This window comes from Chiloscyllium punctatum, chromosome 4 (assembly GCF_047496795.1).
Source record: "Chiloscyllium punctatum isolate Juve2018m chromosome 4, sChiPun1.3, whole genome shotgun sequence".
Classification (NCBI taxonomy): domain Eukaryota; kingdom Metazoa; phylum Chordata; class Chondrichthyes; order Orectolobiformes; family Hemiscylliidae; genus Chiloscyllium; species Chiloscyllium punctatum.
In genome coordinates, this window is record NC_092742.1 from 65,423,119 (window position 1) to 65,446,739 (window position 23,621).

Sequence of the window (23,621 nt, forward strand, 5' to 3'; positions counted from 1 at the left end):
GAGGATGAGGTCAACTACATTATTCCCTCTTGTTCATTCTCTCACCACCTACTGCAGGCCTCGTCTGGCAGCTATGTCCTTTAGGACTCTGCCAGTTCAGTCAGTGGCGGTGCTACCAATCCATTCTTGATAGTGGACACTGAAATCCCCACCCTGATTATGTGCCCCTGCCACACTCTGTGCTTCCTCCAAGTAATACTCAGCATGAAAGAGTCCAGATTCATCAGCGAAGATGTGGGGGATTGGTGCTAGTGGTATTTGATGACAACCAACATTTTTAACCTGATGCCATGAGAGTTCATGCAGTTCAGAATCAATGTTGAGGATTGCCAGGACATCTCCTTCCAGACTAGATACCACTGTGCTACCAGCCCTACTGTATCTGTTCTGCTGAAGGGACAGGTCATCCAGGGATGGTGATGGTGATGCCTCAGACAGAGTCATACTCAGTCATATCTTACAGACAATGTCAAGTAGTTCCTCTAATGATCTGTCGAACAGCTCTCCCAATTTTGGCACCAGCTCACAGATTTTATTGACACGACTGTGTTTGCTATTGTTATTTCCTGTACCTTGGTCAACCTCAAATGTTCCATCTCGTTTCATTCCTTTCTATAACCTTCACAGCAAGTTTGATGCAACTGAGTGCCTTGCTGGGCAACCACATCACTTTGGGTCTGGAGTCACAAACAGGTGAGACCAGGCAAAGATGGCAAAATTCCTTCCCTGAAGGGCATTAGTGAACCAAAATTGACAATCTGAGGAGTTGACAAGTTACATAGTCTCATTAGGTCAGCTTTAAAAAAAAATTGACGTTTTCGTGATTGAATTTAAATTTCATCATTTACCATGATGAAAGTTAAACCTACTTCCCCTGAACATTAGCCAGTATAGTCAACGAGTTTCTATAATATTAGTCCAGTAACTTTACCATGATGCCACTGCTTCCCTAGCTTAGGGACAACTTATATTTCAAATCATAAGCAGAACCATTTTACCTTTTATCACAATTGAAATACATGTCACATTACACTTTACACTGTCCTTTTAGCAGAAATTAAATTCTACTGAACAAAGCCAACATTATTCTTTAGTTCTGAGGGTTTATTTCTGTTCTATTCTTTTCTCAATCTGGGAACTTAAAATCTCAGACCTGTTTTTCACAGAAGGGTTCTGCCTCTGAAAATACTTCCTTAAGCACACACTAGACAAATCTCTAGCTTCATTTTATTTCCTTATGAATTTGGTTTTATCAATCTTAGTGCAAACTCCATCAGCATTCCTGTGTGATGATCTACAATGTCTCACTGTCTATTGCTGCTTTCCTTCTCCTAGATGCTAACAGACTCATTTTATCTGTCATCTTTCAGGGATGGCTGATACCTTTCTCAGCTTAATGCCCACCTCCATGGCAGCATGAATCATATGGGCCTTCTTTTCAGGCATAAATGCTCATTGGGTCTACTCAATAGCACAATTCTCTTTTATTTTGGAAAAAAATAGACAGTTTAAAGCACAGCTTTCTACAACCCAACATTCTCAGCACTTTTTCTACCACTTTAGAGACACTCTCATCTATCTACTGTTAGCACAGAGGCTTATTGTTATTGTCCCCAAGAGAAAACAGCTTGTGTGTCCATCTTGGTAAAACAATTTGGGCCCTCTTTAATCTCTCTCAATCACACCACCCAAGCAGACCTCAGAACAGGTCATATAACTCCTTTCATTTTTCCTTAAATTAAAGATGCAGTCGCAAAACATAATAATCTAATAAACCACATAATTGTAACAATGTGCTTTGATCAACAAAGCTCACTTATCACTCGCCACTGAAATATGTTAGTTGATAAAGTTGCAGAATGGTGACTTTAATGTGGAAACCTTGAAATTGTAGCAGCTGGAGGAAATCGTAATCAGTACAGAAGAATGAAATAATTAGGTCTACAGTGACCAGCTATAATGAGCAAAAAAAAGACAGTATAATGCTAGATAGCAATGAGGCAAACATCTGACAGGCAGCTGGTATCATGATCTGTAGAGGAGCTACCCAAATCCTTTGGCAACAATGCATTGCAGGTGTGTGGATCAAACACAAAATGCTTAAAATGAACTGTTTACTCAAACAATACACATATTAAATAGGAACTAAGCGTAAATTTTCCTTAACTTATATTCTTTTGGTAATGTTGATCATGCAATGTGGGTTTGGAAAGGCTAACGATTTATGATTATTCAGTGTTCTTGCCTCTTGATATATGCACAATAGACTGAACTAGAACCATACATATTACATGAAATTGCAAGCTCTGTACTGAATCTCAGTACATGACAGAGTACTATGGAGAAGGCTGTTTTTCCATTCTACAGGAGTAGTTGAAGGGCAACTAACAGTTCTTTCTAATTAAACAATCTTGCTGTGTTACAGTGATCATGAATATACATGCAAAATACATTCAAAGTTGTAAGGGTTAGCCAAATAGCAAAATAAATTTTCCTTGAATTACGACCATAAAATAATAAATGATTTCATGAAGTAGTCTTCCGTTTGGGGAAATGAATGATCTCATCCAGGAGACTGGTAGAAAACTGAGCACAAGTATAGAATACCACTAGAATCAGCAACAAATGATCTCATACACACAGGCTTAAAAAAGAATGAAACACTAATTTTAGCCTTTAACCTTGTGTTGAGATCTGTACTCTTGACCTGACAACCAGAAACCTGCCAAAGTTATGTTGAACAGGATGCAAAACTTAAATATTTTGAAGAAGAATCACTTGAAGTGCTGATGAAAACATCAAAATGAAGCTTCCAGGAAGTCCTCTCACTTTTGTAATATCTTCCTTCATGAAGGGAAGCCACAGAAGTGAAAAAACCTTATCCACTTCATCATGGTATATGGAGTCTGGCTTTGAAGCAGCAGCTGCCCACCATAAATTTCACTGACCCACAAAGACATTTGCTATACTTTCCAACTGCTTTCTCCATGGAACTGCAGCTCAGCATTACATCCAAGTAACAACACCTGACAAAACTAAGCAGCCTTAAAATGTGAGAATTTAAAGGCATCATTGTTGTTATTTTTCTCCTACTGCAATGGCAGAGAAGCATGAAGGTACACCACAAAGGAATAACAAAGCACTACTTGGATTCAAATCCTCAGCAGTTTGTGAAAAGAAATTACTTTAAATATGAAATCATTTCTCTATCAATTGAAGAAAGACTGTTATAAAAATACTTCGGAAAGCCAAATATTCAATAATTTGATTTTTTAAAAATTCCTAAACACTGAATAAACTGATTAATATTTATGATTGATAGCAAAATTTTTGATTCTTTCAGTATATATAAAATTATAACATAACAAAGCACTTCAAAATGCACTTCAAAGGCTGAATTTATTTCTGTGGGTGCAAACATCTCCCATGATGCCTGCTTTGCTCTCAAGTCATTCATGTTATCCTCCAAACATGTTAATTATATTACAGCCTTATAGTCACGATCTCCAAATAAATTCCATGGATGAAAACACCGTTTAAAAATTAGAATAATTACTCCAAATTATGAGCATTTACATTTTGAAGCGTTACATTTTTAAAGAAACAAGTTCTGTAACAACAATAAAGCAATTTATATCAGCCATTCAACCGTACAAACAGTGAGATTTTCTTTTTCATGCTGTTCAAACCCTTAAGTTAGATAGTTAGATGAGAGATGTGCAAGTCTGTTTTTTTGTCTGAATAATCTATACTGGTAGGAGCCCAAGAAATTTAGTACTGAAGGGATGCAGGTTTACTGCAATTATGTTGCCATTCAGTTTTCAGTGTAGACGAATAATGCTGAAGAAAATTAGCTATTAGACTTAATGCTTTTGTTCCCTTAAGTGAAATTTTAAAATAATATTTTTTTAAATTTCACTTAAGGGAACAAAAGCATTCTTTTAAAAATGTCTTCACCCTCTCTGTAAAGTCACAGGCTTCATGGGTACCAGCATAGGCAGCAAGTAAGAAGTCAACCACAGTAAATGTTAACAGTTGAGAAATGGAGCAGAAAAGGGAAGATGGGTAAGGGCAGCATTGTTACTTGTGGCCATCTTCACATCCACAACTTCAAAAATGAATGATGAACTACAATCTTTTAAATTGATGCCCATTTTGCTGCAGCTCCATTAACAAGTTTATGTTGTCATTGGTTTTTTTTCAAAAAATGTTTTATGACACAGATTCTGAAATGTCTGGCTTGATCTACTTGAAAAAGCATTTAAGTTTAAAAAAAACACTTGCACAATGAAAGGGGAATGGCCAGTTCTCCCAGCTCAGCTTTTCTCTGGTTTGATTTGATTTGGTTTGGTTTGGGTTGGTTTGGGTTTTAGCAGTCTGGCTATTCAGAGAAAGTAGTCAGTCCGTTTTGAGGCTGCTAGTCAAAGAAACAGCTACATGGAAGAAGGTGTTCAATGCTGAATCTCTCTGCCATCTCCCCTGCAAACCCTGTGTTTGATTTTACCTTGTTTTGCCAAGGGATCAGAGGCTAGGGATTCTGCAGCGAGTCACTCACTTCCTGACTCCACAACGTCTCTCCACCATCTTCAAGGCAGAAGTCAGGAGTGTGATGGAATACTCCCCACCTGCAGCTCAAACAACACTCAAGAAGCTTGACAGCATACAGGACAAAGTAGCCCACTTGATTGGCATTGCATCCGCAAGTATCCCGTCCCTCTACCACCGACATTCAGTATCAGCAGCAAGTACGATCTGCAAGATGCACTGGAGAAATTCAGCAAAAGTCCTCAGATAACACCTTCCAAACCTATGACCACTTCCATCTGAAAGGACAAGGGCAGCAGATATATCGGAACACAATACTTTCAAGTTCCCTTCCAAGTCATTCACCATCCTGACTTGGAAATATATCACGGTTTCTTCATTGCCACTGGGTCAAAATTCTGAAATTCCCTACCTAATGGCATTGCGGGTCAACCTGAAGCAGGCGGACTGCAACAGTTCAAGGCGGCAGCTCACCACCACCTTCTTAGGCGAACTAGGAATGAGCAATACATGCTGGCCAGCCAGAAACACCCACATCCCATAAATGAATTTAAAAACCCTTTAAGGATTGTAATGAAATCTCATCCAGTTCCTAAGTAAGAAGAAAACAAACTCAGCTGGTCAGGCAACATCTATGGATGAAAGATTAGAGTGGTGCTGACAAAGCACAGCAGGTCAGGCAGCATCCGAGGCACAGGAAAATCGACGTTTCGGGCAAAGGCCCTTCATCAGGGATGAGGCTGGGAGCCTGGGGGTTTCAGAGATAAATGGGAGGGGGTAGGGTTGGGGACAAGGTAGCTGAGAGTGCAATAGGCAGATTGAAGTGGGGGTGAAGGTGATAGGTCAGAGAGGAGGGTGGAGCGGATAGGTGGGAAGGAAGATTGACAGGTGGGACAGGTCATGAGGACAGTGCTGAGCTGGAAGGTTGGTGGGGTGGAAGGTGAGTACTCCTCACCTCCGCTACAATGATAACTGCATCAGTGCCACTTCATGCCCCCACAAGAAGGTTAAACAGTTCATCAATTTCACCAACACATTCCACCCTGACCTTAAATTCACCTGGACCATCTCTGACACCTCCCTCCTCTTCTTGAACCTCTCGATCTCCGTCGATGATGACGAACTCAACACTGACATTTTTTACAAGTCTGGACCTCGCCTTCCACCCACCAACCTCCGCATAAATCGCATCAGCTGCTGACATTTCCACCAGCTTCAAACAGACCCCAGGGATATATTCCCCTCCCCACACCAATCTGCTTTCCGCAAAGACCGTTCCCTCTGCGACTACCGGGTCAGGTCCACGCCCTCCAACAACCCACCCTCCCCACACTCTTGACTCTGATCTGCAGCATCTGCTGTGCTCACTTTCTGACAGTGGGACCAGCTTTCTGCCACAAGGAGGCAGGAAGCAAATTGAAAATTATCAGGTAGCCGACTAAGGACACTTTTATCAAGTTATTGGCCTTTTGTCAATGATAGATTTACCTTCCACCCACCACCACGACTATCATCATTCCCGGCCTCCCAGCAGCAGCTTGGGCAGAGAAGCATCTTTTATTCCAAAACGAAACCGGGAAGGCAACCCCTTTGACATAATCATTTGCCTGATTTTCCCTCCACAAATAAAATTCTGAAGTTTTACTTGAGTTTCTTTGGCCTCGCTTGAGTAGGCAGCAGAACATTTTTTTTCTTTTTCAGCAGTAGCCATGTCTTGGTGATGTTTAAGCTGCTGACTGAGGGAGTGGGCAGATGAGTGGCTGTGCTGCATTGGACAGCAAGCTCAGTGGCAGCTTATTTATGAGCTGTGTTGCAAGTTACCAAAACACATCTCCAGATGCTACTGGGACTCTTGACTGTTTTCCACAAAATTCTACCAGCATTTCATATTATCAGAACCAACAAAAGATAGAAAGTTAACAATTTCTGAGCAACTGATAATAGGGGTGTATGGATGGACAAAGATGATTACCTATGGCACAGTGAAGGTGTCTGACATTAAACAACAGAAGTTTTTAACAGTATAAAAGACAAAGTGAGTATCACTGGATATAGTAATATGATTAAAGATGTTGCCAGATGAGGTATGAGTAGCTGTACAGTGATTAATAGCATGCAACAGGAAGGAAGTGAAACAAAAGCAAATCAACAAAATATTGTAACAAAATGGAGAAAGAGGTTATCATTCAAAATTGTTGAATCCAATATTTAGGTCAGAAGGCTATAGATTGTTGAGTTGAAGAATGAGGTGTTGTTCCTTGGGTTTTGTTAATCTTCACTCATACATCACAGCAGGCCAAGGCTAGAAGATTTGGGAGCAAGGAGGAGAACTGAAAATACAAGCAAATCATCACAATATCCCTCTCCCCAGCACTTTTCCATAAAAGCACAGGAAATACAAATCAGAACTGATAGAATCACACGTCCAAGGATTTAAAGTACTCCATCCAAAGGAAGTAATGATGAATTTTTACTTCTTTCTGTGTACTATATCATATTCACTGCTGATAATGTAGTCTCCGCTACACTGGGGTGAAGGTCTCCATTCAGTTTGCAAGCATACTGAACTTTCATCGCTTGTTGTTTCGATTCTTCAAACTTGCTCCAAATCTGACCATTCTGCCTTTGGTCAGTGACAGTCTTCCAAAGAACATGAAAACTAACTTGAAGAACTTCATCTTATGATTCAGTGCTCTACAGATCTGTGGACTTAACACTGACTCCAATACTTTCAGATCATGATCTCTGCTTCCATTTTGCTTCTTTTTAGCTCAATCAATGTTGTCTCTTTTTTTCTTTATGGTTAACAATACTATTCACAGTAGGCTACTATGCAGTTACTCGCACCTTAACTAAAAACATCTTTGTTTCATGACTGTTCCATTGTATGTTATTCCAATATCCTTTAGGATCTATACATTCAAGTGTATGTATACATAAGTACTCAATGTTACACACCCTACATTAGTGCATGGAAATCTGTGTATTGAACTGACAATGCATCACTCTGCCACACATGGTATATTCTGAGAAAGACACATGACAAATGTTTATAGTTAAACCTGGAAAGTGTGACTATTTCAAACTTCTGGGAATCACAAGACATAACATAGTGGCAGGTGTCTGGGGATAAAGCACAAACAGTTAAACATGTTCGCATCAAATGCTAATTAGAGTGAGAAAAATCAGCCCAAATTAATGTCTTAGAGAGAGAGAGAGAAAATGTGAATCAAGCAAAAATTAAATGGCCATCGATACAGTAATTAACCCACAGCTATAGTTCAGGACGAATTGAGAGGTTGATAAAAGTCATAGAGGCATTTGAGAAGACTGAACACAAGTTCAGTTCAGTAGTTTTCTAACACGTGTTGGTAAAGATGAAAGGATCAAAACAATCTTTTCTGAGCAGGTTACAAAGGTTTATATCTATTTAACGACGGGGAGATCAGTAAGCAAGACAGTAAAACCCAGACAGCATTTTTGAGGAATTCAGCACACATTCCCTGCCAAAGACAAACCTTCAGCTCTGCCAATATGAATTTCAAACCCTAAGGCAGGTGCGTCTGTTGACAATTTCTTAATGAAATTGAATTTACACTCATTGGCTTCAATTCTTGAAGAAATTGAATAAAGGCTGGTAGCTCAGTTCACTGGGGCTCTGTACACGCTGAAGTATAGAAAGATCTGATTGGAAAGGACAAGCTTACATTATGCAAGGTATAAACATTGCCAGAGCACATGAAGCCAAGGGTAAACAGACAAAAAAGCTTACTATCTAAATGGCTAACCTTCAGTTACGTCAATGGAAAGGCAGAAGGATTGATTCAATGAAACAGCAAGTAAAGAATTCATATCAGAAAGAAAAACATGGAAGAGCTAGATGTCACAATTTCAAGATTGTCATCAAGAGATCTAGGAGTGAGATGAGAAACCTTTTTACACAGGACATGATTAGGATTGGGAATGCACTACCTGGGAGAGTGATCCAGATTCCATAGGAGGTTTCAAATGAGAGCTGGATATATATTTGAAAGTGGTGAATTTAGGTAATGGAAATAGGGCTAGAGAATGGGACCAGCTGAATAGCTCTTTGAGGAGTTAATACAAATTTGATTGGTTGAATGGCCTCTTTCTGTACTATAAAATTCTATTCTATGGCACAAGCTATGGATGATGATAAGTTCAAAACAGAAGGAAGTGTCCTGCATACAGATCAAACTGCACCGCTGACAGAAAGCCTAATTATTGTGAAAAGTTATTTTGGAATAAAAGAAAAAAGATGGTGAAGGAGTTGCCAAAAGTAGAGGAATATGGTAAATTTAAAAATAAATCACACTCTGGAAGTTGATGAAGAGTTTCAGAATTCAATAAATTTTGGAACAATATAATTGTTATCATCAAATATGGTCTGATAGGAAGCCTGGTACCTAATGGTATGAGAAAACATGGATGAGTGAGTCGTACGGAGTGTGTTTAACCGAAAAAGAAAGCTCTCACTGAATATGTGGACTCGGAGACTGTCTAAAAACAATTATCTTCTAATGTATAACAATAACTGCATGAAATATCTGGCTACAACATTAAATACACACAACCAGTCAGGTTAGAATGTGGGTGAAAGGTAAATGCAGAAACAGTATTCTGAAGCTAAAGCTTGATATCAGAGCGCAGAGAAGCATCATTCTGTTCAGACTATACGAGACCAGTCTTCCTGAAAATCTGGAGGAAAATAGCTATGCCAAGGATGCTGCTCAGAACCTGAGCAACTCAATTCTGAAAATATATGGTGGAATTCAGAGTCATCCAGTGGAAACAATCCAAATCTGAGGAATGCACAAAGGAAGAATTGTTCATTGCAGATTCTGCAGTTATGACAAGTGCAGCTAATCTAAGCAAACCATAAGATGAAGGAGGAATTAGTGACTGAAGACACTGTACCTGATACAGCAACCTTAAATCACAAAAAATAAAAATCTGACCAGAATGTATTAGACTGTTTTCATGAGACAGTGGATGGTTTGAAGGTTTTGAGTATTATTGATCCAATGAAGAGGCCAACAATCCATCCCCCACATAAAGTACCAATAAAGATCGAGAAGGAAAGCTTGAAGAAGAGCTCCAATAGATGGGAGGTGATCACCAGAGTGATGGGGCCGACAGAGTAAGTGAATTTGATTGTTATGAGAACATAGAACATAGAACAATACTGCGCAGAACAGGCCCTTCGGCCCTCAATGTTGGGCCGACCTGTGAACTACTCTCAGCTCGTCCCCCTACACTATCCCATCATCATCCATGTGCTTATGCAAAAATTGGGCACTACTAATTTGCCTGGATCCCAAATTAATTAATTAATGTCTTAAATAATGAGAAATTATTATGCTTTTCAAATACTGAAAGTAATAACACCAGCAATCAATGGTGCAAAGATTTTCAACAATCCTGCTGCAGGAAATGGGTAGTGAAGGCAAAGCCTGACTATGAATCTTCACTATTGATAATACTTAACACGCTATTTCAGTGATACAAATACGTTTTGGCCTTAGAAAGAGACAAGATATAATCCACAGAAAAGAGGTGAGAAACACAAGTTATACGAAGAAGCATTTGCCAAAGCTGATGATATCGAGATCCATGGCGTCGATGAAAAAGAGCGTAACTGCTATATGTATGAAGTTAACTGAATGGTGCACAGAACTGAGCAAGTTGAGCAGAATCACGAAAAATTCATAGTGGGCGGCACAGTGGTTAGCACTACTGCCTCACAGCGCCAGAGACCTGGGTTCAATTCCCGACTCAGGCGACTGACTGTGGAGCTTGCACATTCTCCCCGTGTCTGCGTGGGTTTCCTCCGGGTGCTCCGGTTTCCTCCTACAGTCCAAAAATGTGCAGGTCAGGTGAATTGACTATGCTAAATTGCCCGTAGTGTAAGGGGCAGGGGTAAAATGTAGGGGAATGGGTCTGGGTGGGTTTCGCGTCAGTGTGGACATGTTGGGCCGAAGGGCCTGTTCCCACTCTGTAAGTAATCTAATCTAATCCTTACAGCAGAAGTTCCAAGAAAAAAGAACTGAGAAGTTTCCATGGCTTGATCCAGTACATGAGTTCTTTCGTGCATCACAGCAAAATCACATGAATTGATGAGGCTGAATGTTGAGTGACAGTGGTCAGAGTTACACAAAAGGAGTACCAGTAATTTTACACAAGTAGTATGCAAGTAGACCAGTCTAGAATACTACTACACAGAAAAACTGGTCACTCTGCAAAGCCATGTTTCTATAAAAGAATTGTGAGCATCCCTGGTACAGGTTGGACAATTGATAGCATTCACATCCAATTTGCATTCACACAGAAATACAGGCCAACAAAATGAAAGGTGCCAGAAGATGCCCAACCTATCTGTCACCACATGAAAAATCTGAGATAGAAGAGGTGTAGATCCATAACCAATTGAAATTACATCACCAATATGAATCAAATTAGAAATGAGATTGGCAGAGACAGAGTTACAGATGCTGTCTCAACAAATGATCAAGGGTTGTCGGGATAAGTTACCACAAATAAAGCTAGCAACAGAGCAGCCTTAATCAATCAGAGATAACATCTCACCAGAAGATGGTGTTCTTCTGGCTGGATTCAGAATCTTCATACTCAAAACAATGCATAAAGTCACCAGAAGATGTATAGAAAAGTCACATGAGAATAGACAAGTGTAAGTTCTGAGCCAAATTAGCTATATACTGGATAGGCATTTATCTACATGCCAAAAGTATTAAAATACACAGCAGAAAGAGATGATTGATACTGAATGCATTCATGATAAAATGTGGGAACCAATCTACTCACATAGTCATGAGTGATATCACACACTTGATGACTATTACTCAAAGTTCCATTTTATTAGAAAGGTGAAAGATTGGACAGTTACAATAATCAACTCAGTAGGATGATTTCTGCTTGCTGAGCAAGCGATTCATGAAAGAGTAATAAATGACAATGGAACCCAATTTACCTCCAGCAAGTTTAAGGATGTTGCAGATAACATGGATTAAACATTATCACATTATTGGACAGAAATAGAAAGACGGTCATTAAATCCAACTCCTGGCTTATTGTGCTACACCTCTCAAGACTGACATTAAATTGACTCCCAGGAAGTTAAAGAAATGTTTGCTAAACAAGGCACACCCTCAAATAATCAGAAAAACGAAAAACAACAGCTGGTTGATGCATAGACAGAAAGAGATCAACACTTTAACAAGCTTGTCAAATCCTTTCCAAGTAGTTATGAGAACAAAAATATGTACAGTCCTGGATCAAACCTGGATCCTTTGTGGTTTCAAGATCATTCATTTTCAAGTCTGAAACTGGTAAGAAAATGAAAATGAAATGGCCCTTATTGGTCTAAATCTAAGCTGGAGAAGTAGTAAAATCACCCAACAAAGTCAATAACACTTCTAACAAGCGAGACAACATCACTCACATGATCAAATGTGATCAATGTCAATGGCAAGTGATTCAACTTTAAGCATAAAGGGAGAGGCTGAATAGTCTGGGGCTGTTTTCCCGGAACGTGGAGGCTGAGATTATAGAGATTTATAAAATTATGAGGGACATGGATAGGATAAATAGACAAAGTCTTTTCCCTGGGGTGTGGGAGTCCAGAACTAGAGGGCATAGGTTTAGGGTGAGAGGGGAAAGATATAAAAGGAACTTAAGGGACAACTTTTTCACGCAGGGGGTGGTGTTTGTATGGAATGAGCTGCCAGAGGAAGAGGTGGAGGAAAGTAGAATTGCAACATTCAAAAGGCATCTGGATGGGTATATGAATAGGAAGGGCTTAGAGGGAAATGGGCCAAGTACTGGACTAGATTAGGTTGGGATATCTGGTCGGCACAGACGAGTTGGATTGAAGGGTCTGTTTCTGTACTGCACATCTGTATGACTCTATGACTAGCACAACATCAGGAGCAAAAGGACAAGTGACTCATCACTGAGACCGATAGCTACCAAATCCACAAATGAAAGCAAACCATCTTATTACTAAGGAAAGTCTATAAATAAACTTTCATAAGAAGGAAAATAAGCCAAAAGAAAAACATCTTAAGGGTGCTCAGATTAATTATTAAATTAACGACAAATCATTTTTAGGTTAGGCATGAAGGTTGTGTGACAGATGTTACATTCTTCTTCCAGACATAATATTAAACAAGGATAGATGAAGCAATAATATGGGTTCCTTACATCAGGATAAGATTATAGCTAGGCCACGTTCAGTGGGGGAACGGTGTAACACATTTTGCTTCTATTACTGCCACTTCAGACTGTCACAATCATGGAATATTTGTCTTAATCTCAAGGTAAATAATAATTAACAGCAGTCTAAGATGCTACCTTCTTAAAGTTTTGTGGTCTGAATGTAATTTAACACACATCAATAAATTACAAATTTCTAAAGATTATTGGCAGTTGGCTTATTTGTCCAACTTTAGTTATGGCATTCCTCACTGGAGGCAACTATAAGTTTTCAGAATATTTTTTCTGGATATTTTGTTTGTGTTGCATCTAGGTGCAATTGGAAAAGGTAATGCTTCTGGTTGTGGTGTTGTTCTGATTTGGCATCTGTTTTGTTGCACAGTCATGCTGTTTGATGTTCATACTTGATGCAATATTGATTCTGGGCATATGTTGATGATTTCTGCTGGATTCCAGGTGCCAACAGTTGGATATTATTCTTGTGTAAATGAAGTGACCCATTTAATGAAGAAATTGAGGTGTTAATTAAATTAAAATAAAAGTAAAAAGCAAACCATATTATGCAGCATTTGAATCATTGCCAAGAAGCTGGTTAACACGGTACACAGAGATCACAAGAACCTATAAAAATCCTTGAATGCCTTACTGTTGGAAGACAGCCAAACACCTTTAAGAAGCCAGACAATAAACAGTGTGACCCAAATGGATTCAATGGGAAAAGCTAAGAAAATAAGTGATAAGATTAAAAAAAACACAGACTTGTTCCTGACAGCTAAAATAAAACTCCATGCAATGCACAATAGCATCTTGGTTTGTAACAGCTACAGGGACAAGATCATTTGTTAAAAGTCAACAACAGATCGAGGCACACATGTCAGAATCATCCAAGCCTCTGAATGATGTGGGCAGATGTAAAACCGTTGGGAAACATCAGGTATCAGTAACAGTAATGAGACTCTTCCTTTGAGATCAAATATGCCTATTCTCCAAGTATTGAACATGAGATGAGAATCTGGTTAGTCAGCAATGAGAGAGCTATTTACATTAAGTTGCATGCATTAACAGTTCCCCATGACTTAACCTTGCCTCTTGTATATGCAGTCTCCAATTCTCCCTCCGGCTAGACAGAAATTAGACAGTGACAATTCCTGATGTGAAAGTTGGAGCTGGTGCCTGACAACATAGCTTGCTCCTCCGGCTTTCTAACTTGAACACCATGCACCATATGTCGGATTGCAATACCTTGGCATCAATTACCTGCACTACCAACCAAATCCCACTGTGTCCCTGTGCTCCCCGCTACCCCACCTCTACCCCCCACCCCCGCCATCCCCCCCACCCCCACCAAACTTCTTGCAGCTCTGTTGAGCATTAATCCTGGTAGCAACCTTGGACCAAGCTGGCAGGGTCTGGTGGGGTGCTCTCCTCTGATAGTCCTGAGCAAAAAGGATGGCCCTCCTCTGTGCTACCTCATTCAACAACACCTCCAAATTTCTGTCAAAGCAGGGTACCTGTTTGCCATGTCTTGCTCAATTCTCAGGATGAGAAAACCATACCAGGCATTTTCAAATTGAGTTTCAATATTTGAATTGGGTGAACAACTGCATTTTAAGTATTGCACTGGTACCAAGAAACCCAGGATGTCCGAGCAGCTGGGTGCACTTCTGCCTTTGACAAGAGGAAGGGTGTCATGAGAAGGGTTTAACAGAGGCATGGTGGATAGCTAATGAGCTGAGTTTTGGAAAATAACATGAGAAATCTTGCTTGGGCTCATGGAGAGAAACCTTCAATGAAACTCACCAAAGCTGATACCTAGCTAATTTCTGATAAAATACAGCCCACTGACATAGCTCAGCTACCTTGCAGGAAAAATGAAAGGGTTGCATTCTAAGAGAATTCCCATTAAAGATTGAAACATGGAAATTCCACACTGTTAAGAAATTATACTGGATTGTGAATATAATCTGTCATGTGTTTGTTTGAAATCCAATTGCTTCTTCAGGCAGATTTCAACATTCTTTGTAATTTGAAAGCAGAATTTCCCTGTTCGAACTATCTCTAATATCTGTATACTTTATGGTATAGTAGTCATTGCTCCAGAATTGTAATCCAGAAGTGATTCGTATAATACAGGTAGACTACCCTTTATCCGAAATCCAAAAATGTCCAAACTCCGAAGGTTTTTGTGAAGTTTTTATCTCATTAACAAAGTTGTTTGGCATGCAAACAGTTAACCCAACTCCATACCCATTTGATGCATGTCATTCAGATGTGATGTGCAGGGGGCATGGCCCAGCACTGGCAGGCCTCAATTCTATCTTAGGGTGTGTTACTCACACTGACTCTGCTGTTTGCTAAGATTTTTTACAAATTTCACTGTTGAGCTGTCACTTATTCTGAAATTCAAAAAACTCAAAATTCCGAAAACCAGCTGGTCCCAAGCATTTCGGATAAAGGATTGTGTACCTGTACATACTTGTGAAAAACATTAACAGGTTATAGTCTCATATTTAGATTAGATTAGATTACTTACAGTGTGGAAACAGGCCCTTCGGCCCAACAAGTCCACACCGCACCTGCCGAAGCGCAACCCACCCATACCCCTACATCTACCCCTTACCTAACACTGCGGGCAATTTAGCATGGCCAATTCACCTGACCTGCACATCTTTGGACTGTGGGAGGAAACCGGAGCACCCGGAGGAAACCCACGCAGACACAGGGAGAACGTGCAAACTCCACACAGAGAGTCGCCTGAGGCGGGAATTGAACCCAGATCTCTGGCACTGTGAGGCAGCAGTGCTAACCACTGTGCCACCGTGCCGCCAAACCCCTGGAAACCACAAAAGATAATGATTCTATGTGCTGATATTGGTTAACTTAGACAAACTTTCCCAAAGCTTATATCTCTACACATATTCAATCCCGAGACAAATTTGCTAGCCTGGAAACTCCTTGGGGAAAGGATATTTTATTTCAGATAACAATCAATAGTTAACAATGCTAACTAAATCTTTTAATAATCTGAATATTCTTTTCGCTGTTGTTTTAGATAACACAACTTTTGACTGTATAATTTTACATTGTTGCCAGGGTGGGTGGCAGGTAAAGACTGGAGAACCATTGCCACTGAACGTTCTGTCCAACATTCATTTGGGCAATTTATAACTTATGTGCTCATCAAAGGAATGTTTCATCTTCCTCTGTTTTTCAATCAATGAGTGACACTTGTGATTATTTCTATGCACTGGTCAATAACAATTCGAAATTGGTTCTACAGAGTGATAAAGTGTGCAGCTTTCAAATGGTTACAGCAATTTGATTCAAACTGTACCGCTCAAACTATGATAATCTGTATTGCAAAACTAGATGTTCTTCTCCCCACGTAAACACAGATTTTCCAACGCCAATCCTTCTGGTCTGTAAACCTCACCAGTGTCTTGATGATACTCATGATTGATGCTCAACAACATGTTGTCACTTGCCAGGAGACCAAACAATCATTGCAAACATTGAAAAGAATGAATTTTTATAACAAGTTTTAAATGTTATGGATCCTAGAAATGGAATTTCAGAGTTTTTGTATGCATTGTGTTTAGTATTGATGCAGAGGGTGGTGCGTGTCCTGAATGGGTTGCCAGAGGACAAGGTTGCGGCTGATAAAATTTTAACATTTAAAACGCATCTGTACCGGTATATGAATAGGAAAGGTTTAGAGGGATATGGGCCAAATGCTGGCAAATGGGACTAGATTAATTTAGGATATCTAGTCACCATGGACGAGTTGGTCCGAAGGGTCTGTTTCCATGCTGTACATCCCTATAACTCACTACTTGTCACATATATTTCAGTGTTCAACGTAGAAGGGCATCCTTACATGTATTAATGCCCAGCATTGCATTTAGATTATTCTGATTCCTCATATATGGGCATATAGCATATATAGTGGCAAAGGTTTCTGTTGGTGCCACTGTGTAAAAATATTGTTTGAAGTTCACCATACTGAATGTTTGCTCACTTTGTGGGTGTCAACATGCTCGTTATTCTGATTAACAGACTTAACTGCTTGCCTCAAAATTTTGTGGATCTTGTCTTGAAGCTTTTGGTATGCGATGTTCATTGTTTGAAATGCTGATCTGTCTGACTTTTGATTATGACTTTTCAACATGCTGAACCACTTGCTTTGGTCTTTTGCTTTCTGCACTTGTGCTTCTACATCTTGTTTATAGCATTAAAAGCTGGGCAATATTGGAGTGCATGTATAAGGCCACATTGTCCGCAGTGCTTTCTACACTTTGCTGCTGTGCCAGTGGTAGAGAAATTACACATAGCCTGCAGACTTTGCAGTATCTTGTGCTTACTTTGCAATAGCACCTCCATGTTACAAACTTTGGATTCATGCAAGAGGACATTTCGCAATCTTTCAAGTGGGATAAATACTATTACATGGTTGATTATTCTGTCAGCTAGCTAAGCTGTAAACAAGTTGCAATGATGTCCTTTGTCTTGCATAAACTATAAATTCATCAATTACCTCTGTCCACTGTTGTCTGAAAAAACAAACTTCAGACAGTATATTCTGAAGATGCATGGTGACTCAGTGGTTAGCATTGCTCCCTCACAGAGCCACAGACGTAGGTCTTCTGTGTGGAGTTTGCACATTCTCCCTGTGTCAGTGTGGGTTTCCTCCCACAGTTCAAAAATGCGCAGGTCAGGTGGATTGGCCGTGCTAAATTGTTCAGGATTAGTGCCTTCCATTTGAATGCAGGAAATGTAATGATTTTACAGCTTCTTCCTCAATCTGTGGTCTCTGGAGTTTGACAGTTATTCAATTGTCTTCCAGATTTTCTATAACCAAATTAACCCTGAGTTGCAATATCTATCATGGCCACTGCATTAGCTGTCAATCTCTCTTGCTTGATTGAGATGGGACACAGTTGATTCTTATTGCTTTTTCCAAGTTTCCATTCTTAAGCTCTTCCCATGAAGTGATTTTTGGCTCGAAATGAAGCAGGGTACTTGAAAGTGTAAGTGAAACAGTGAAAAATATTTTTCTTGTCAAACTTCTTTCAATGGTTAGAAAATGTTACTGCTCAGAACTATTGTTGCTGGCCCAGTCTGAGTTTTCAACATTAAGAACATTTCCACAGACAAGAGAAATTGTTAAAGTGAAACAGGAGTCTGTTGTTTAGTCTCTGTTCTTGTATAAATGGTTAGCAAATGGAAAATAGTATTTAAACTCTCCTAGATTTGAACAATCTTATTGGGGTCCAATATCTACTGACTTGAACAAGGTGAGATCCCAAAATGAAGGAATGTTGTGTAGAATGGCATGTACAGAGCTGCAGAATCAATTAAACATAATGAGATTTTGATGTCTGGTTATCTCTTGCACACTGGCTATTTTCCTTTATTGCTTGAGAAGGCTGAATTTTGTATCCTGCTCAGTCAAATCTTCAAAACTATGCTGCCATCATGTTAAGGACAATATTTTCAGAAACTGCCAGCGTCATATGTTACATTCCTCTTCCAAACACAAATGTACCAATCACAGAGGGGGAATAGCAAAGCAATAATGTTGGTTCTATATCTGAAGTCAACACTTACATTTTGAGGCAAAGCATACATCTGTCACTGCTTCATACTTCAAGCCATAACACACCAAGGTAGATACAGAAATGACTGATTTAAGATACATTTCTCTCATCATATCAAAATTTTTCAACTTTGAGTCATAGAGCCATGGAGATGTACAGCATGGAAACAGATCCTTCAGTCCAACTCATCCATGCTGACCAGAAATGCTAAATTAATCTAGTCCCTTTTGTCAGTACTTGGCCCATATCCCTCTAAACCCTTCCTATTCAGATACCCATCCAGATGCCTGTTAAATATTGTAGTCATACCAGTCTCCACCACTTCCTCTGGTAGCTCATTCCATTCATGCACTACACTTTGTGTGAAAATGTTGCCCCTTAGGTCCTTTTCAAATCTTTCCCCTCTCAGTCTAAACCTGTACACTGTAGTTCTGGACTACCCCACCTCAGGGAAAAGGCTTTGTCTATTTACACTAGCCATATCCCTCAAGATTTTCTAAACCTCTATAAGGTCACCCCTCAGCGTCCAACACTCCAGGGAAAATAGTCCCACCGTTTTCACCTTCTCCCTATAGCTCAAACCCTTGAACCTTGACAACATCCGAATATAAATCTTTTCTGAACCTTTACAAATTTCACATCTTTATTGTGATATGAAGAAGTATTTTCCTTAAACTAAATTTAGAAACTAGATGCTCATACATATTGAGACATAAATATTCAAAGTGCCACATTATTCAATGTATTTACCAGACTGCATTATAAGCTGCTGATTGAAGTAACAATGTATCAGTCCTCAGCACATGGTCTGATCTCAGGAATATATGAATTGAATATATTAATCAGCATTTGAGTATAAAAATGTGACTGTTCCAACTTCTCAAAACAATAAGACTGCTTAGGTTTTGTTTAATTTATTTCTTTATTCTCTCACACCGCATTTATATGTCTGCAATGCAGCCATTCACACCTCATCTAGACACATCCTTTCTTTCCTTAACCCTAACTAATACCTCTCTTGGCCTTGTGTATTCTGAAACTTTATGTCATTTCATCTTTCCTGCCCTCAACCCTATCAACCCTATCATAGGCTTTCCCTTTTGTTCTTCCATACCCTCCTCTCTTCTTCATTTCCATCTTTTCTCAATTCTAATGAAGGGTCACCTCAAACTTGAGCATCAATTCTGTTTACTTACAGCATTTTTTTGGTTTTAGTACATATTCAGATTCTAGTCAGTGACATCTCAAGTGGGAAATATCACCTTGGGCAATTTTATACAAATTACAGATTCAGTTTGTAGAAGTCCATTACAGGAAGGCAAGAAGAGAAGCAAAAATATCTTCTTTAATCATGAAAATAATTAACACAAAAGAGTAAGGGCTTGATTGTGAAAAAGAAACAATAAACTTATGAATATGTGATATATTTATTTCATGAACTTTCTGTTACAGTAATGGGCAAACCATTGTTTTATTTAGGTTGTAGCAAGACTTTTACAAAAATCAGAAACCGCACTTCAGGCCATGGAGCATCTGTGAGCAATTACTTGGGGAATCTACTAACGTATTACATACATCACCTATATTTGTTCATTGGAAGAGGGGAAAAAAAAACTCGTGTTATTCTGTAATACAGTATAAATTAAAGCTGAGCTCATTACTTAATCAATTTTGTCTTTTAATTTTATGAAAATTAAATTCAGTTAACTATCAATAAAAAGCTGCCAAAGTATTCATAAGAAGTTAGATATATTATAAAAGAATTATCTGTTGTAGCCACTTTTTCTGCATTTTGTGGTTTACATGTTCTATTACCTTCTTAACTGGTGATAATCCCAAAAGCAAGTACTAAAGCTAATTAGACGTACTCAGAGCAATAAGAAACACTGGTTACAAATCAGCCTTTTCCCAAACATTTTTACCTTGGGTTCACTGCTATAGGGTTTTCCAATGCAGGTTAAGTTTTAAGGAAAATTTGCAAATTTGTAAATGGTTTGTTTGGGTATATTGAATTAAACATAATCTTTAATTGCAGTATATCAATTATTGTGAAATATGGTATACAGGACAACCACCTTAGACCAATTGGAGAGTGGAAAAGGACACAATTAAACTAATGTGTACATGCTAAACAACTCATCATATTTATTTATGGGCTAGATAACATACAGCAAAACATCAGAACAGCACGAGATTGACTACAGAATAAAAATGTATTCCATTTACAAAAGGTTAATGGAACCTTTATAATAACATTTTTCTTACAGCACCTGTCAAACATCAAATCTTTTGGATTTGAAACAGACAGTTTTGTCTCTTGGTAGATTGTCCATGATGCCATGTTACACAAATTCCAGACAATCCACTGATTTTGGTATTTTGTGAGATCTAAAGATAAGCGATTATTGGTCAATGTCTTTTATATGACAATCATTTTCTTAATGTAAGCAAGCATACAGACTAAAATTCATGTACCTCAATCTCTGAAATGTTTGCTACTGTCCAAATACAATTCTTCCCACCCACATATGTCACTTAATAGTTCAGTCTTCGAAGAAAGTTAAATAATCTGTTTTACCTCCTGTCAACTACATCCATTAATGTTCCACAGCAACTGTTTCAGCCACAGTGTAACTGCTTGATTTAATTTGTTTCTGTACAAAGACAGTGAAAAAAACAAAGAACATGTTTAAGGCAGATATTTTGCAATGAGTGGAATGACTAAAGCAGATTGCATGCTACCAGTTGCATGTACTTGCCACTGAAAAATGTTAGCCTCCCAGAGACACAGCTTCTGAAGTACTTTTAAAGTGTATTTATTGCATTTGATATCAGAAACAATGTGCATTGCAACCTAATTATCTCAACTCTGCTCTAGCCTACCTTTGGGGAACTTATGCAACTAATCACAGTTGAACACCTTAAACTGTTACAGGTTGTTAGTCTCTATAAACAAGCTGAATGGATAACTAAATTAATTAGATTAGATTTTTATTGTCACATGTACTCAAGCAGAGCGATACAGGAATACTTCTAACAGTTTATGGTGCTCAACTGTGATTAGTTGCATTTGTTCCCTAAAGGTAATCTAGAGTAGGGTTGGGATAATAAGGTTGCAATGCATATGAAAAGTTTGCAATGCAGCCATTCACGGCACCATCTTAGGCACAAGATACCTAGGTATGAAATCTTAGGTAAAACTCAGAAAAATAAAGAAATAAGTTGAACAGTACAATTGTTTTCAATATAAAGTAATAAATAAGAAATAAAGTTAAAATTCCAAATTACAGTCCTTCTTTAGCCATGGGCCTGCAGTCACTCCATACTTGGCTTCTCCAGATGGCTCAATCTCTCGATCCCCACACATTCACACTGCTATCTTGCCACCGACTGCTATCCTCCCTCTCCCACACTGGGCTCAATCTCTCGATCCCCATGCCTTCGTCTTGTTGACAGGCTCACCAACGCCCTGTTACTGGCTGCCAGAGCCCAGCTCTGGTACTGCTCCAGGCCTCCAGCTGCTTCTATGGCCGACTCATGGCCATCTCATGGCCGACTGCCAAGTCCTATAGCTACTGCCATCGCCGCCGTTGCTTCCACTAAGTAGAGGAAAACAGAAACTAAAAAAAAAAGGCTAAACAAGGAAAGAAAGAAGCGAAAAAAGAGAGGAAAGCAGTCAGAGTGGATAAGCTCCAGCTCAGGAGCCCTACTCTGCCACTGTATAATTACAGGAGATGAACAACAACTGTAAAACTCACAGAGGCTCAGGTGACCCTATTATTGGATAAGACATTAGAACAGCAAGTCATTATTTGTGACAGAATGTCCCTGCCTGCACTATCAACTTGGAAGAGAGCCTGAATAGATGAAAAAAGAAACATGATTAGAAATGCCCAAGTACATCAAATGCTTTGGAAAATCAGAAAAACATAAAACCACATTTGCTCCCCTCATTTTCAAACTGATCAAACCCAATCTTTTGAATCATTAATTTCCACCAGTTATTTTCCAACTTGCTGCTGTTTTCTCCAAGCACCTTCCTTGTTGAAATTGAACAGCCTCACTTCAGAATGTAGTACTTAAAGAATATGCCGAAAAATTAACTAGTATGAGCTCTGCACCAGCTATTAGCCTTCCATAAGACATAGGAGTGGAAGTAAGGCCATTCGGCCCATCGAGTCCACTCCGCCATTCAATCATGGCTGATGCGCATTTCAGCTCCACTTACCAGCGTTCTCCCCGTAGCCCTTAATTCCTCTAGACAACAAGAATCTATCAATCTCGGCCTTGAAGACATTTAGCGTCCCGGCTTCCACTGCACTCCGTGGCAATGAATTCCACAGGCCCACCACTCTCTGGCTGAAGAAATGTCTCCGCATTTCTGTTCTGAAATGACCCCCTCTAATTCTAAGGCTGTGTCCACGGGTCCTAGTCTCCTCGTCTAACGGAAACAATTTCCTAGCATCCACCTTTTCCAAGCCATGTATTATTTTGTACATCTCTATTAAGTCTCCCCTTAATCTTCTAAACTCCAACAAATACAATCCCAGTATCCTCAGCCGTTCCTCATATGCTAGACCTGTCATTCCAGGGATCATCCGTGTGAATCTCCGCTGGACACGTTCCAGTGCCAGTATGTCCTTCCTGAGGTGTGGGGACCAAAGCTGGACACAGTACTCCAAATGGGGCCTAACCAGAGCTTTATAAAGTCTTAGTAGTACATCTTTGCTTTTATATTCCAACCCTCTTGAGATAAGAGACAACATTGCATTCGCTTTCTTAATCACGGACTCAACCTGCATGTTTACCTTTAGAGAATCCTCGACGAGCACTCCCAGATCCCTTTGTGCTTTGGCTTTATTAATTTTCTCACCATTTAGAAAGTAGTCCATGCTTTTATTCTTTTTGCCAAAGTGCAAGACCTCGCACTTGCTCACGTTAAATTCCATCAGCCATTTCCTGGACCACTCTCCCAACCTGTCTAGATCCTTCTGTAGCCTCCCCACTTCCTCAGTACTACCTGCCTGTCCACCTAACTTCGTATCATCGGCAAACTTCGCTAGAATGCCCCCGGTTCCCTCATCCAAATCATTAATATATAATGCGAACAGCTGTGGCCCCAGCACCGAACCCTGCGGGACACCGCTCGTCACTGGCTGCCATTCTGAAAAAGAACCTTTTATCCCAACTCTCTGCCTTCTGTTAGACAGCCAATCCTCAATCCAT

The 23,621-nt window shown here is 39.5% G+C and overlaps 1 protein-coding gene across 6 annotated transcripts in view; it reads right to left on the reverse strand.

Moving 5' to 3' along the window:
- Positions 1–23,621, reverse strand: part of slc25a21 (solute carrier family 25 member 21) — a 565,742-nt gene that overhangs the window by 253,028 nt on the left and 289,093 nt on the right. The window contains exon 1 of one of the 6 annotated variants that reach the window (XM_072568921.1): positions 20,974–20,992. The exons of the other annotated variants lie outside the window; for them this stretch is intronic. The gene's annotated coding sequence lies outside the window, so the exon portion shown is untranslated. Of the gene's footprint in view, positions 1–20,973; positions 20,993–23,621 lie in introns of those variants that run through there. 6 annotated transcript variants of the gene reach the window in all.